General features: G+C 44.7%; 1 long non-coding RNA gene across 1 annotated transcript in view; it reads left to right on the plus strand.

Moving 5' to 3' along the window:
- Nucleotides 1-184: 184 nt before the first annotated feature.
- LOC128781259 (uncharacterized) overlaps nt 185-13,790 on the plus strand; it is a 163,414-nt gene continuing 149,808 nt past the window's right edge. Inside the window, exons 1-2 of the long non-coding RNA XR_008427213.1 lie at nt 185-257; nt 1,482-1,589. This is a non-coding gene — a long non-coding RNA (uncharacterized lncRNA). The remainder of the gene's footprint in view (nt 258-1,481; nt 1,590-13,790) is intronic.

The raw sequence follows: 13,790 nt of genomic DNA on the forward strand, positions 1-13,790 counted from the left end.
AATTCTTCCCCTTGACAAGGACTTGAACTTGGTGCTTTGCACTTAGGTACTTCCTTAATGTGCTAACTCTGGAGGAAGGATTAGCTTATTTCTGTTTCAGTTCGGTGTTTAAGAGAAAGTGATAATATTTGAGCAATAGCCTTTTTTTCTTCTTGCCACCCCCACCCTGCTTCTCCCAATATAGAACACCTGCTGTACATGAAATGAGTCTTAGAAGCTGGAGGAGAGGGGCCTGCCCTCAAAGCGCCTATGATCAGGTAGGGCCCCTGGCATGGACTCACACAGGTCACCACGAGACAGAGGCAAGTGTAATTTAAGAAATGAAGGGGAGGGACAAATGAGACTTAGGGAAAAATTACAGGAGGGAGACTGGGCTTCTGCTGGGTTGGTAACGGGAGACTTCGTGAAGTAGGTGGCCTTCAAGCTTGTCTTCATGGACAAACGGGCGGTTGCCAACAACGTTTTTTTCTCTTGTATGAAGTCTGCACAGGTCTTCTACAACAAGTTAGAAAAATATAAATAAGAGAAGAACGTGAGAGTCAGGTCTTGTGTCACATGCTATTGGTTGATTACCCAATACCCTTTCTCTCCTCGTTCCTTGACGGCACAGTCTTGGTTGCATCAGGGCAGCAATGTGTCCTCCTAAAAGGCTACGCTACCCATTACAACAGTTTCATTGCTCAGGGAACTAAATTCTGGCTAATGAGATATAAGTGAAAAGGTGTGGGGCTTGCAGGAAGGCTCCTTTAAAGAATGACTTTATTGAGAGGGTTGGTCTTTTTGCCCTTCCCTGTTTATTTTTTTATTTATCTATTTATACCTGGGGCATGAAGATGATGACTAAATCTCGGCAGCCACGGTAGGCCAGGAAGTGACTTTGAGGATGCCCATCTGTATTAGTCAGGATAGACTAGGTTCTGCTCCAATGACAACAATCCCCAGTCTTAGCAGTTTTATATTTCTTCTTCACATAAATGTTCAATACAGTTCAGCAAAGAACCTGTGCTAACTAGAGTCACTTCATTACCCAAGCTGATGAGGCTTTCTCTCGATCTGTGCTTTCAAAATCACAGTAGTACGTGGAAAGACATACATAATGCATTGTGCACTGGCTCTTAATGCTTCTGCTCAGAAGTGACACGTGTCACTTCCCCTCACAATTTATTTGTCAAACCAAGTTACATGCCATACCAAAATTCAAATGAGGAGAGTTTAGTCCTATTGTGTGCTTAAACATGAGAGAAGGAAAAAGAAAATTAGTGAACAGAAATTCTGTACGGAGTGCTAGAATGAGGAGCAGAGGTTGGAACGCTCCTAAATTCCTAATGCCTTTGTGAGTTGCCATACCAGCCCTGGACTGCCCACCTCCACACTTCTTGACAGAATGAACCCTCATGTGTTTAAATCATTATAATTTGGCGGGTTTTGTCAGAGGGAGCCAAATCTAATCCTAACTGATTTATTTCTCCCCCACCATTTAGGTGTGACCACTGACATTATTTGATGAATGTACTGGAGAGGAGACACGTGTCTTTGAGTACAGCTTCTGAGAGGACAGCCACAGCAGTTCCTGACCTGGATATTTCTAGGTATGTGTCACATAATCCCTCCACCCTGCACGTGAGTAATTGGATCAGGGCCAAAGGCACCTGTCTACAGGCTGAGCAGACCACTGGCAATGAAATGGCCAGGGCTGTGAGCTCGGCCCAATGTAGAGGCTGCATACTGGGTGATGGCTGAATGGTGGACTCAGACCCTCTCGTACATGTTTGGAATCCGAGGCACACAGAGGGCAGTAGAAAGAAGCTGGGAGAGCAGCAGAGGCCGAGAGAAGTTACATTAAGAGAATGCCTGTCACTGGAGTATCTGACCACCTCACCCGGCTCAGTATTGCAGGTTTGAACAGTGAGAAGGGGGTTGCGTTCTCTCTGCATTCAGGCTGTGCCAGTCCTGAGACCTTTCCTCTCTTCTTGGTGTGGCCCTGTGACGTGATAAAAACTTAAGAGTCTCTCCACCCTAGTGTGTGTCCTCTTATCTGTGTTCTTTATCGTATCTGTTCGTGATTTTTAAAGTGGGGCTCACTCTTTCATGTAACAGCGTATCACGACTGTCTTCCCACGCTGTTAAATATCCTTTTACAACAGCGGATGGACGAGCGGGTGTCTAGTATTCTATTGCGTGCCTGTGTTTATTTAAGCAGTCCTCTAGTGATGGATACTTCACTTCACTTCTAGTGATGGATAGTGGTGGTCACGAACTGTGCTTTTGTCTGTGGGTTGGTTTTGTTTTTTATACAGCATCAAACTCAACTTCCTCGAAGTTAAATATTTGCATATGTCCATGATATTTTTACAGGTAGGAGTCTGATAGGAAGATACTTGGTAAGAAGGAAGACATTTTGAACCAAATATGTAGCATGATATTAAGCGCAAAATTGTAAAGTAGAAAAACATAAGGCCTGTCATCACATCATCAAGTTTTGCTAGTGTTGGCTGTGGGTAAGCAGACGGTGGCCAAATTATCGATAGACTTGAATGCCAAGTGAAAGCCCTGCCATTGATGAGGGCTGCATTTTTTGCACGTGGACAGGAAATTGGGAACGCCCCTGGTGAATCTCTTTGTCCTCTCCAAGGCTAGTGGGAATGTTGGAGAGAGGTCAGCAGGAGTTATTGTGGCCCCTTTCACACTAGTGTGATCTATAATAAACAGCCAAAATTTCCTTCTGTAGTTTATATTGTGCTTCATTAAAAAAATAAACTGCTATGTTTTGAAGGGGATTTTATCAGTGTAGAAACAGTCTTAGGACAAATAATGGCGTAAGTAGAGATAACTCTATTATGGATTAATATCCCCACTTCCTATTCATGTCAACCTTGATGAGAGGGAGGTAGGCCCGCGGCCCCTTCTGATTTCACATTCAGTTTTCTTTCCCCTCCCCGTGTGCTCATCCAGCCAGTCAGCAGCAGACTGGATGAAGGGCCAGACTGATTCCAAGTTCAGTGCTTTTCCCAATAAACCAGTGGAATACTCTTGTCTTTCTTTACTTCCTTAAGGAGGTCTTAAACTTACACAAGAGTCTCCCTGGGCACTTGTGAAGTGTGAGGGATCCCCACGCCCGCCCCCACCCCACTCCCGGACACTCCGCTGTGGCAGGTCTGGAGTTAGGCCCAGATACGTGGCTTTGAACAAACTTCTCAGGTGACTCTGACACAGGTGGCACACAGAGCAGACTTGAAGAAACACTGTCTGATTTTGAGCTTGAAATCTGCTTTGCCTCCTCTCCTAGCATGCCTGCTCTTAGCAAGTGACTCCAGCCCCACCCCGTTGTAACCCTTATCAGTTCTGTGTGTTTTGCAAATTGCATTTGCTCCTCATTTATGGACAAACCAGGTCAGCACTGCCAGGCCAATAAGAGCTGGATTTTCCCTGGCCTCATGCATCAGTGACATATTTGCCAACACCGGCCCCGTTCCGACATCCCTGCAGCCGGCAGTGGCTGATGATGATGCAGGGCGCTCATGACTCGATTTGCAGAGCCGGCTAAGCTTTCAGGGAAGTCAATAAGAAAAATCTCATTTTGATCTGCAGATTGGGCTCATTTGATTTGGAAGTCACTGGTGGCAAAAGAAATATGGGGCCCAGGGTTGTCTCTTTCAGGCTCCTCTCTGGCTATAATCACCCCTAAAAAGCAGTTTTCTCTATCCATCTCCTCCTCCCCTCCTGTCTCTGTGGATTCAGTGTGTCAGTGATGGAGGGGGGGAGAAAAAGGAACAACCATTCTCAGACTTTCTGGATGATTCTTCTGTTTCACTCTGGACATAGGACAAAGGGTCAAAATGGTACCACAAACCATTACCCAAACACGTCCCTGCGTGGCTCCTAGGAAACCATGTGGTCTCTGTGACTCTTCCCACGGCTCTGTGACCATCAGCTCGAAGAGAGCAGAGCGGAGGAAAGGAATACATCGTTACGCCTCGTGAAGCGGCGCTTGGGTCTGGCTGTTCCATGGGCTCCCACGCATGTCAATCGGTGAAGGGGACCTCCTAAATATCACTTGATTCTGCTATCTCTTTACTCTCTCATCACTTCCCTCATGTTTCCTGTAGATTCTACACCATCCTACTTTCTGTTTTCCCTCCCTGGCACCTTTTCCCATCAAATTTCTTATCTACAGAGCCGCCCGCACGATCACCGATCACCGAGTCCGCTCCTCATTACAGCCCTCGGGTGGTGTTGCATTCTCCTGCAGATAAAGTCTAAGCCTGCAGGGTCCCGCATGGGCTCCTGCGTGGTAGCCACCGGCCACAGGTGGCAGTTTAGCAGTTGAGATGTGGAGAATCAGAGTTGAGATAAGCTGTAAAGTAAACATCGTATTTCAAAGACTGAGTAGGAAAGAAAAGAATGTAAACTATGTTAATAATTGTACCCTGGCTGCACGTTGAAATAATATTTTAGCTATACTGGGTTAACTAAAATATTACATTTAACGTTGGCTGTTTCCTTTTTACTTTTTAAAATGCGGCTGCTAGAAGATTTAAAGCCGGACACGCGGCTCACACACTGTGTCTCGGACAGCGCTGGTCTGAAGTCTGAATACGGCTCACCCTCATCCTGTCCCTTCTCTTCTCCTGTATAGGGCGGGGCAAAAGTCGGTTTACAGTGGTCTGCATGCGGAACACAGTTTATTCTCGCATCGTTACTTATTAATTAGTGTATTATTTTCCACACGGACACCTGTAAACCGACTTGTGCCACATCCTGTATTTTGGCCATCTGAATCTCTTGAATCAATCAGTCATCTTTTGTTTCTGGGATTTTAATAAACTGTTGCTTCCCTCCACCACTATTCTCTTACTAACTCTTATTCATATTTCAGTGTGTCTTCTGGATGTCAGTTCTTGGATGTCACTAACTCTAAGAAATCATCCTTGAATCCCCGAATCGGGCTTAGAGGCCCCTCCTGTGAAGCCAGTAGAATCTCTATACTTTTCCCTCTGTAGCACTTTCCACAGTCCTCTGAATAACAATACATATACCGTCTATTCCACTAAGTTGTAAGCTCCATTAAGACAAAGGCTTTATCTATCTTCTGAACAGAAACTCGATAAACATTTGTTGAGTAAATCTAGGCCTCTTATTTAATAGGCAAGGAAGTCGAGGTCCAGAGCAAGAGACTTCTGACCCAAGGTCATACTGTGCACTCCTGACAGAGAACTTAGGCAGGTGTCAAACAGCAAGGATACAAATTTAAATAATCTATGGCACTGGGGGAGTTTTTAAAAAATGCAATAATCAGAGATTTGTGCATGTTGGTTTAATCCCACCAAAAAGGTGAAGAAAGAACTACCTCACGCAGAAGCAACTGTGGTGCCAAACCTGGTCCCGCTGGGACAGTCCCCGCCTAAGGAAATCCCTTCCCCAGCAGCTCGGACTCCAGTGTGGTGCTTGCCTGCAGCACCGTTGGGCTGGGAGGGTGGGGCTGGGGGAGGAAGTGGCAGGACCTTGGATATCTGGGGTAGGTGTAGGTGGAGCAAATACACAGGACTAGCGGAGACAGGGCTTTGATGTGCTCCAGGGAGACTGTCCACCTGGATTAGCAACCAGAGGTCATTTCTTGAGATGCTGGCACAGCCGTTCCTCACATTGACGTCTTTCTGAGCAGAACAACACAACAAGAGTGATTTTTAGTCATGAAGCCGCTTGGGTGCCATCCCAAGAGGATGACAGAGGGAGTGTCATCCTCTGTGGCACTTGTGCTAGGAGAAAACCCCATCCGGTCCTACCCACACAGAGCTTCATGTGTTTGCGCAGTGTGTCATGTCACAGGTGCTTGCGACACGAGTGACATAAATGATGTAAGATGAAATCTGCTTTCTGTAGGGTTTTCTACTGTGACTGAGTCTAACCTTTCCCCCTCATCATAGATATAAGCTCAGCGCAGGAACGCTGGTAAACATATGAACACAAGAAGGAAGACTTCCCCCCAAATTCCCGCACCAAAAATAATCCCACTACTTATGCTTCTTCTAAGTCTTTTAAATATTCTTCATGTTTATTCACTTATATAGTTTTATAAAAGTCAGATTCTGTGAATACCATTTAATAGTATTTTTCCTTGTAGATATGTATCATAAACAATTTTCTATGTCAGTAAGTTCTCTTTTGTAATATGGTTTTTATTGCCTACTTAATATACCAATATATTTAAACCTGTCCAACAATCCTCTATTATTGAACATTTAAATTGTTTCCAATTTTTTGGTATTATAAATCACTCTACATGGATTCCCTTGTGCACATGTCTCTAATATTTGCAAAGGATAAATTTGTAAAACTGGAATTGCTTACTAAAAGATAAAGTACATTCCTAAAAGTCTTGGTGTTTATTTTTAATTAGCCTTCTAAAAGTTTTAGCACAGACTGTTTTTCAAAGTTCCCAAGTAATCTCTGCACACAAGCATTTTTTAAGTTTGGAAGCTGTATCACATACTATCACAAAATTTATTTCCCCTTAGGTTGATGATATACCCAAAAGAGAAGGAATTCCAAAAAAAAAAGTCAAAATGAAATAAAGTCTAGACTCCCAATCATATTGGTGCCCATATGATTATGTCCACTGATGCTTCAAAGTGGCATTTCCCAGCGCTCCCTGAGAGCAGAGTTCTGTGGTCAGGTAGGCGGGGGCAAAGCTGCATCCTTCATCTCTGTGCAGATCTTGAAAAATCCTGCAGTACATTTGAAAAGATTCAAATCTGTTTAAATCAGTTTTCTTTCCTAAGGTCATTTGGCCACCAAACCGCTTAAAAAAAAAAAAAAAATCCAAGCTTACATACCTTCCATGGAATGTACTTAGAGAACCTCCCATCCAGAGGAAGCTGAAGGTGGTCCCTTCTGGGGGCTGTATATGGTTTTTCTTTCAGCCTATATATTTGACCACCTGTGGTAGGGCCACACCAGTCTGAGTTCTGGCGTCCATGGTCACATGACAAAGCTGAGACTCTGATATCAGGCCTTACGGAGCTTTCCAGTAAGACCATTTTCTGATGAGCAAAGATTAGAATTAAGGCTTTATCCCCAAAGCTCTACTCTCTCCCCACTCCGTACCAAAAGCAGGTTTGGGAATGACTGTGGGATTGCAAATGAATGGTCTCTGTCTCATCTTCGTGTGTATGAAGCAAAGCCATCATGGCTCCCTGTTTCGTTTCTGCCCCTACCTGTTTTAAGACTCAAATAGAGAATCAGTTAAAAGTATACTAGTTAAAAACCTCTCTTAGGCTAAGTTTTCTTAGACCCAGAGAGATAAAAAAGTCAAGCTTTTTGGTGCCCAGTAGGTCTGTGTTTTTAAATATTAGACTTTTGCACACCACCATCATATTTCCTTGTTGTGCTATTTATTTAGTGTTTTTCTTTTAGTTGATTCAGAGTTTCCCTTATGTCTTCTTTAGCTTGTCCTTAACAGCAGCAACAACAAGCTAATTTGCAAAAATACAGTTTCGAAAGTTTTATCTCTTTCTAATAGGTATTAAAATAAAACCGTTTGCCTGTGAAATACCTAAAATTATCTCAGATCTCATGGCAAACTTTTTCTTCAAAGGGTCAGCTAGTAAGTATTGTAGGGTTTGAGAGTCACGCAGTCTGTGTCACCGTTACTCAACTTTGTTGTTCTGCGAAAGCAGCCCAGATAACAAGTAAGCAAGTGGACGTAGCTCTGTTCCAATAAAACTTTTATTTGTAAAGGCAGGCAGAGGGCTAGAATCAGCTGTTGGGCTGGGGAAACAAAGAGCTTATTGACATTTTCACCTTGTAAGTGACTATATTGGTTCATTTTAGACACAATCTGAATGCACTAACCTGGGCAATAATTGAACAGCAAAATCTCTGTTTACTGAGATAGTCCCAATTTCAAGTCATGTGTCTCAAACTTTGAGATCAGATCCATCCCCCTGAATTTCATAAGACTGGTATTAAAATAAAATCAGGAGCCAGCCTTTGTTACAAAAGAACGGACATCCTGAGACAGCCTAACCTCAAACCACCTTCCTAATGAACTTTACAGGAGTGCCCTGCTCAGTGACTTTACTCTTGCAAAATTATTCTCCATAGCAGGCAGGGAAAACAAACAACCCACAACCCAAGCAAACTGAGCTCCTAAATTATTGACATATTAAAATTTAAAATGTGAATGAACAGAGGCTTTTATGTGAGAGAGCAAGTTTGCCATCAGTTCCCAGCCTCACTGAATCGAGACTCCTGTCCGACTTCTGTTCGACCGAGTGGGTCCAGGGTTTACCCCAATGGCCTCGAGATTTTAAGAGGGATACTTCCTAAGCATGACAGAGAGCAAGACTCGCCTCTGCCACTCATGTGTTGGGCCGCATCATTCATTGACCTTTGCAGACAGGAATGTATGTTCTTGTGTAAAGAGGATAAGCCCATCTCCACTCACTGCTCTCTGTTTTCCGTTCTAGGTATTCACAGATAATACTCAGTAATATTCAGAATTACATCTGAGTAGCACGTTTCATGCTCACAAAGCTTTTCAAATATATGGTTCCATTAATGTTGCTCAGTAATTCCAGGAGTTGCAAATTATTATGCTCAGGTCAGAAATCTGAGGTTAATCGTGCAGCTGAACTGCTGGCCACACTTTCAGAGCATGCTGGAGCCATGGTAGCCCACCCCCACCTGCCGGAGTGGGACTGCCAGGTTCTCCTCAGGGTGGTCTCCCCCCTCCCTGCTCTGCCACACTCGGCTCATCCCCACTGCCCCAGGTCCACCCCCCTAGCCTAGCCCTCCATCTACCATGGTGGGCCTGGAATGGGGACCATTCATGAGTGCTTGGCTAGGTCAAGGTAGGCCCTGCTCCAACACACTCCAGCTTAAGAACTAGTAGTGTCAACTCCCGTTCCCAATTTAACTCATATCTCCTAATTCTCTGTGCAGTGTTTTCCTCTACGTGATAGCAGCTTCGGAGATACAGAGGAACTAACTAAACTAATATTGGCTGAGTTGCTAACTCAGCTTTCAGATACAAAGGGGTAATTACAGAATTAGAATGGGGACTGGTAAAGCAGCGTACTTCGATGAGTCCATTTTTATTATCATTTGCAAACCATCTGAATAGGTTAATCTGGACTCCACGAATATTATAGCTTAAAGCCACCTTAAATATCATCCAGTTCAACTCCTATATTTCATGTTTAAGTAAACATGGGAGAAATTTGCCCAAGATAATGATTAATAATGATAAATAATAAGAATGGTTCTCCTCTCTGTAATACCATGTACTAGGCACTATTCTAGACGCTATAAATGGCAGAAGGCAGACGGATTGCTACTCTGGTTCACAAAAAATGCATTGCGACTGGGAGAGCAAAACTGAAGTGCCTGAGCTCACAGGCACATGGGTGGTGGGGCCGGGGAGCAGGGCCAGGCTGTGCGGCTCCAGAGCTACCCTTGCAGCACGGTTCTTCCCAAAAGGGAAGCCCCACATTGTGATGAGAATGGCGCTCTCTTATGGTGAGAAAGAGACTTTGCCTCTGTGGTCTTCCTCTTCACACCCGTGGAGGCCATCCAACCATGAACAACAAATCAGACAAAGCCAAACCGAGAGATTCTTTAGAGTCCCTGACTGGCCCTGGGTGGGACCCAGGAATGGGTATTTTTAAAGCTCCCAGGTGACTCAAATGGGCAGCCAAGACTGAACTACCACAGGACAGGTGTTTTTTTCTTCCCAGAGAGAGAGAGAGAGAGAGAGAGAGAGAGAGTTCCTGAATGCACCAGGGGGGAAGGAGAGTAGGATTTGGGCAGAGGAAGAGGTGGCTCCAGAAGCGGGGCTCTTGCAACCCTGCAGAGGCAGGTTCTTTTCTCTCTGGGAAGGAACCAGGGGATGTTGTCGGGATGCTTGGAGGCTGTCAGCCTCACCTTTCTTACCTTTCCTGACTGAGAGGCTTTTTTAGAACAGCCTCTAGGGGTCACTTGGGCCCTAGTGGTCACCACACCCTTTGCTCAGCAGAGCCTGGGCTGCCCCTGCCTTTTCTCCCTTGAATATTTCTGAAGACCAGGTTAGAGGCAGCCCCACACCTAAGTGGACACGTATCAGTTATGCATCTGAAAAGTGTGTAAACAACCAGCCTTGTCAGCTAAAAAGGAGGCTGACTTCTTGCATTTAAAATGAATATTGACTGGAAAAGAAGGGGGCAGTGGAAGAAAGAAAATCAAAAGTGAGAAATATGGCTGACTCAGGCCAACCTCAATGCATATGGTGTGAAATAACATCATTAACAGAGTTTGGCCAGGGGTTGAAATTATGCAAGAGCCACTTTCAGCAAAACCTAAGATGTTTACAAAAATTGCTCTGGGAACTTCTGTGTCAAAAGGCTAGGAAGAACTGGAAGGTCACCCGGGGAAGGTGCACGTAATACTTGAGAACAGTTATAAGTGGAGACTTTCCTTACTACCAAGAAATGAATGTTACTTTTTTTTTTGAGACTTCAATGGACTAATAACCCCCAAACTTTAGAGCTTGACAGATGTGAGTTTAAACCCCACCTCTACCACTGCTACTTAATTTCTCTGAACCTCAGTTTACTGGACCTGCAGAGTGGGATCCACCATACTTGCTCCATGGAGTGGTTAAGAGGATTAAGTGAAGTAATCTGGTGCAATGAAGTGACTGGGCCCAAAGGGTTGTAAGTTGGAAGTGACAGGACAGGTTTCAGCTCCGGCCCCTAGCTCCCACATTTCTATGTTACGTCCAGCCCCCTTCCTGACAGAGACGTGGAAGCAGTGGATAATCCGTCACCGTAACGTGCGCTGTGGTCGTGACTCAGGAAACCGCATGGGCATACGATTTCAGCAAGGACACCGGAGAGCTCCCCCTTTCCTGGTTCCCTAGGGAGAGTCTCTAAGGGGATCTTAATGTTCTCTAGTGAGAGAAATCGGTAGTGAACCCCATACTTAGGCGCAACTTGAGAAGAGCATGAGTGAAAAATCTTACTGACAATTAATAATTATCACCGTGCTTTCCCCACAGTATGTCCTGGTGAAAATCTGGGAATTGTCTTCAACTCCTGCCTCACCTTCATCTCCCTGTACCCAACCAGTCACCAAGTTTTGTTGGCTCAGCCTCAGTGAAGTCCCTTTCCAAATTAGTCTTCCTCAAGTATGACTCTGACCGTGTGGCATTGTCTGCCACACTTACCGTGTTCCTACAGGCTACCCATCTCTGCGAGGGACCTACCACTGCCCCCGCCTGACCCCCTCCTGCGGCCACACATAACAGCCCAGTGCTCCCCGAACACAGGAGCAGCGCCTCGGTGGTGTGTGTGTACATTCATCCTGCCAGTTGCAGTCAACCCCTGGAAGTATAGCCATCATGGTTAGGAACACAGGCTCTAGATTCAAATCCTGACTCAGCCTTCCAGGATATGTACTTTTGGAGAGTTATTTCACCTCTCTCAGCCCTGTGAGTACATGGGGGAGATAGTAATGCCCAGTTCACGGGAATGATGAGGGGAGATAATGCAAGTCTACCGCCTATCATAGTGTCTGGCACACGGGGGGCACTCTGCAAGGGTTAGCTGCTATTATTGTGCTGCTTTCTTCTTTCTCTTCTCACTACTGCCTGTTTAAACAAACCCATCATTAAACCTCACCTCCTCCGAGAAGGCCTCTTAATAACACCCATGCCCCTAGAAAAGTGATCTCTCCTTGTTTTATGCGCCGATGAAACTTTGATCTCTCATGCGCTCAACGTGCTTTTTGTGTCTTTGTCATAGTCTTTCCTCTAGAATATAAATGAATTGACTGTGGGATGTTATCGCAGTAACCTTTATATTCACAAAAACCCTTATCACAGAGTTATGACCAAATGCTTGTAGAATTTAAATAACTTGGACAAATAATAATAATAGATAACATTAAATGTGATCATCTAAAAAGCTGTTAGCACTGGGCTTGATTCATAGAAAGTTCTTTGTAAATGTTAACTGTTATTATCGTTTATTAAGATTTACTACATTATTTCATGGATTATCTAATTTATTCCTCATAACAGCTCCATCAAGCACATTTTATTAATGCATAAAGGAGGTGAAATAATTTTCCCAAGGTTTCATAGCTATTGGGGGCTAGAGCCAGGATAAGGACCCCTGGGTCCCACTATATTCAACGGCCTTGATCTTAAGCCGTGAGTGGGAAGCATCTGACTTTATGGCCAAGTAGCAGATGAGAAAACTGGCAAACTGAGACTCAGCCCTGGGTTGACTAGTCCCATGGGTTATGCATAGGAAGGAGAGGAGGCCCAGAGGTGAAAGAAGTTGGAAGCTTTAACTTGTGTCCAACTCAAGTAAAAATCAGTTAGATTGCATCAAACCATTGATCAAAGTGCCAAAAATGGTTTAATTTTTTAAAAGCACATGTAACTTCTTTTAATCTGCTTGACTAGTCAAGCCAGTAAAAACAGTCCAAGCAGTTTATACAATGAAAACACCCACATCCTCACTGTGGTTGTTAGGCCAAGTTAGCCAGCCAAGCAGACAGTTAAAATGGTCGACCAGGTGTGGGTAGAGTCTCAAAGGGAAACGCCAAAAGAAGCCATTAGCAAAATGCTCTCATGTCTGTGGAGAACATTTAGAGTGTGAGCTGAGGTACTTGACTGAGGAAATGACGGCTAAGCAAGCACAAAGGAAGAGGGAGGACGCTGGCATAGGGGCCTGGGGACCTTCCAAGAGAGAGTCAGGGCTGAGCCCCTCCTTCTTTTCTCTAAAATTCTATGCTGTCCGAATATTTTGGAGTATGCTGAGAGGCTTTGGCCACCTTGTGTGGTGAAGAGAGGCCTTGAGGCTTCTGAAATACTTAACTCAGAATGTTGAAAGGCATGGATCCAGGACGTTCACCCTTTGTTACAGTGGGAAAGGGGATGGATCTCTGGGCCCCAGAGGTAGAGGACCCCGGGGCATGACCCTGATTCAGATCTTCAGGTTGCAACATGGAGCCTCAGGAAGCAGCTTTTTAGACAAACTATAAATCAGCAGCCCAGGACGGTTTGCCATGGAACAAACCAAATGTAGCATTGAAGACCTGTTGGGTCTTTCCTAGGAATCTGCATTGGCAATTATGGAGCAACTGCAGCCCTGCAGGGGGTAGTGCATTCTGCAACAACCAGAGCTTTGCAGCAGTAGGGGAGTTTTTCGGTTCAGGAACGCACGTTAGAGTTCTGACTCCAGTGGGCAAGAAAGACCAAGCATGGCTTCGTCTTAGAAAGGTCAGGAAATGGAGGGGCTGGGTTCCTGCTCACCCAGGCAAGTTGTTTGATGCATATGGTGCTTGGGGAGGAAGAGATGCTATGGCGGGGGTGCTTGTTCACACTCAAGGTTCTAATGCTAGACAGCCAGCTACTGGTGAGTTTTCCAAATCTATTGGACCTAGACGGATAGATAGACAGATACTGAGGTTAGAATCCAGGTCTGTTTAGGAATGAAAGTGGGGCTGGAGGAAGAAGACCATTTAAAAAACTATACAACCGGAGCTACATCTAACCTGTCTTTAGTGAGAAAGATGAATAAAATAAATGAGGGCAATCAGAAAGTAATGAAGACCTTAAAAAAAAATAACTATTGACAAAAGGCCAGTGAGGTATTTCTCGAGTAACCTGAGCCTAACACACACTATATGAGTCAGCAGGTCAGGAGGAGCTGCCTCCTGGGAGAGTCTGAAGTTGGGAGCATGCCTTCTCGATTTTCGGCAGTTATTTTTCCATTTAGCAAGCAGAATCGTGACTTGAAGTG

The sequence above is a fragment of the Desmodus rotundus genome, chromosome 6 (genome assembly GCF_022682495.2).
Source record: "Desmodus rotundus isolate HL8 chromosome 6, HLdesRot8A.1, whole genome shotgun sequence".
NCBI classification, from domain to species: domain Eukaryota; kingdom Metazoa; phylum Chordata; class Mammalia; order Chiroptera; family Phyllostomidae; genus Desmodus; species Desmodus rotundus.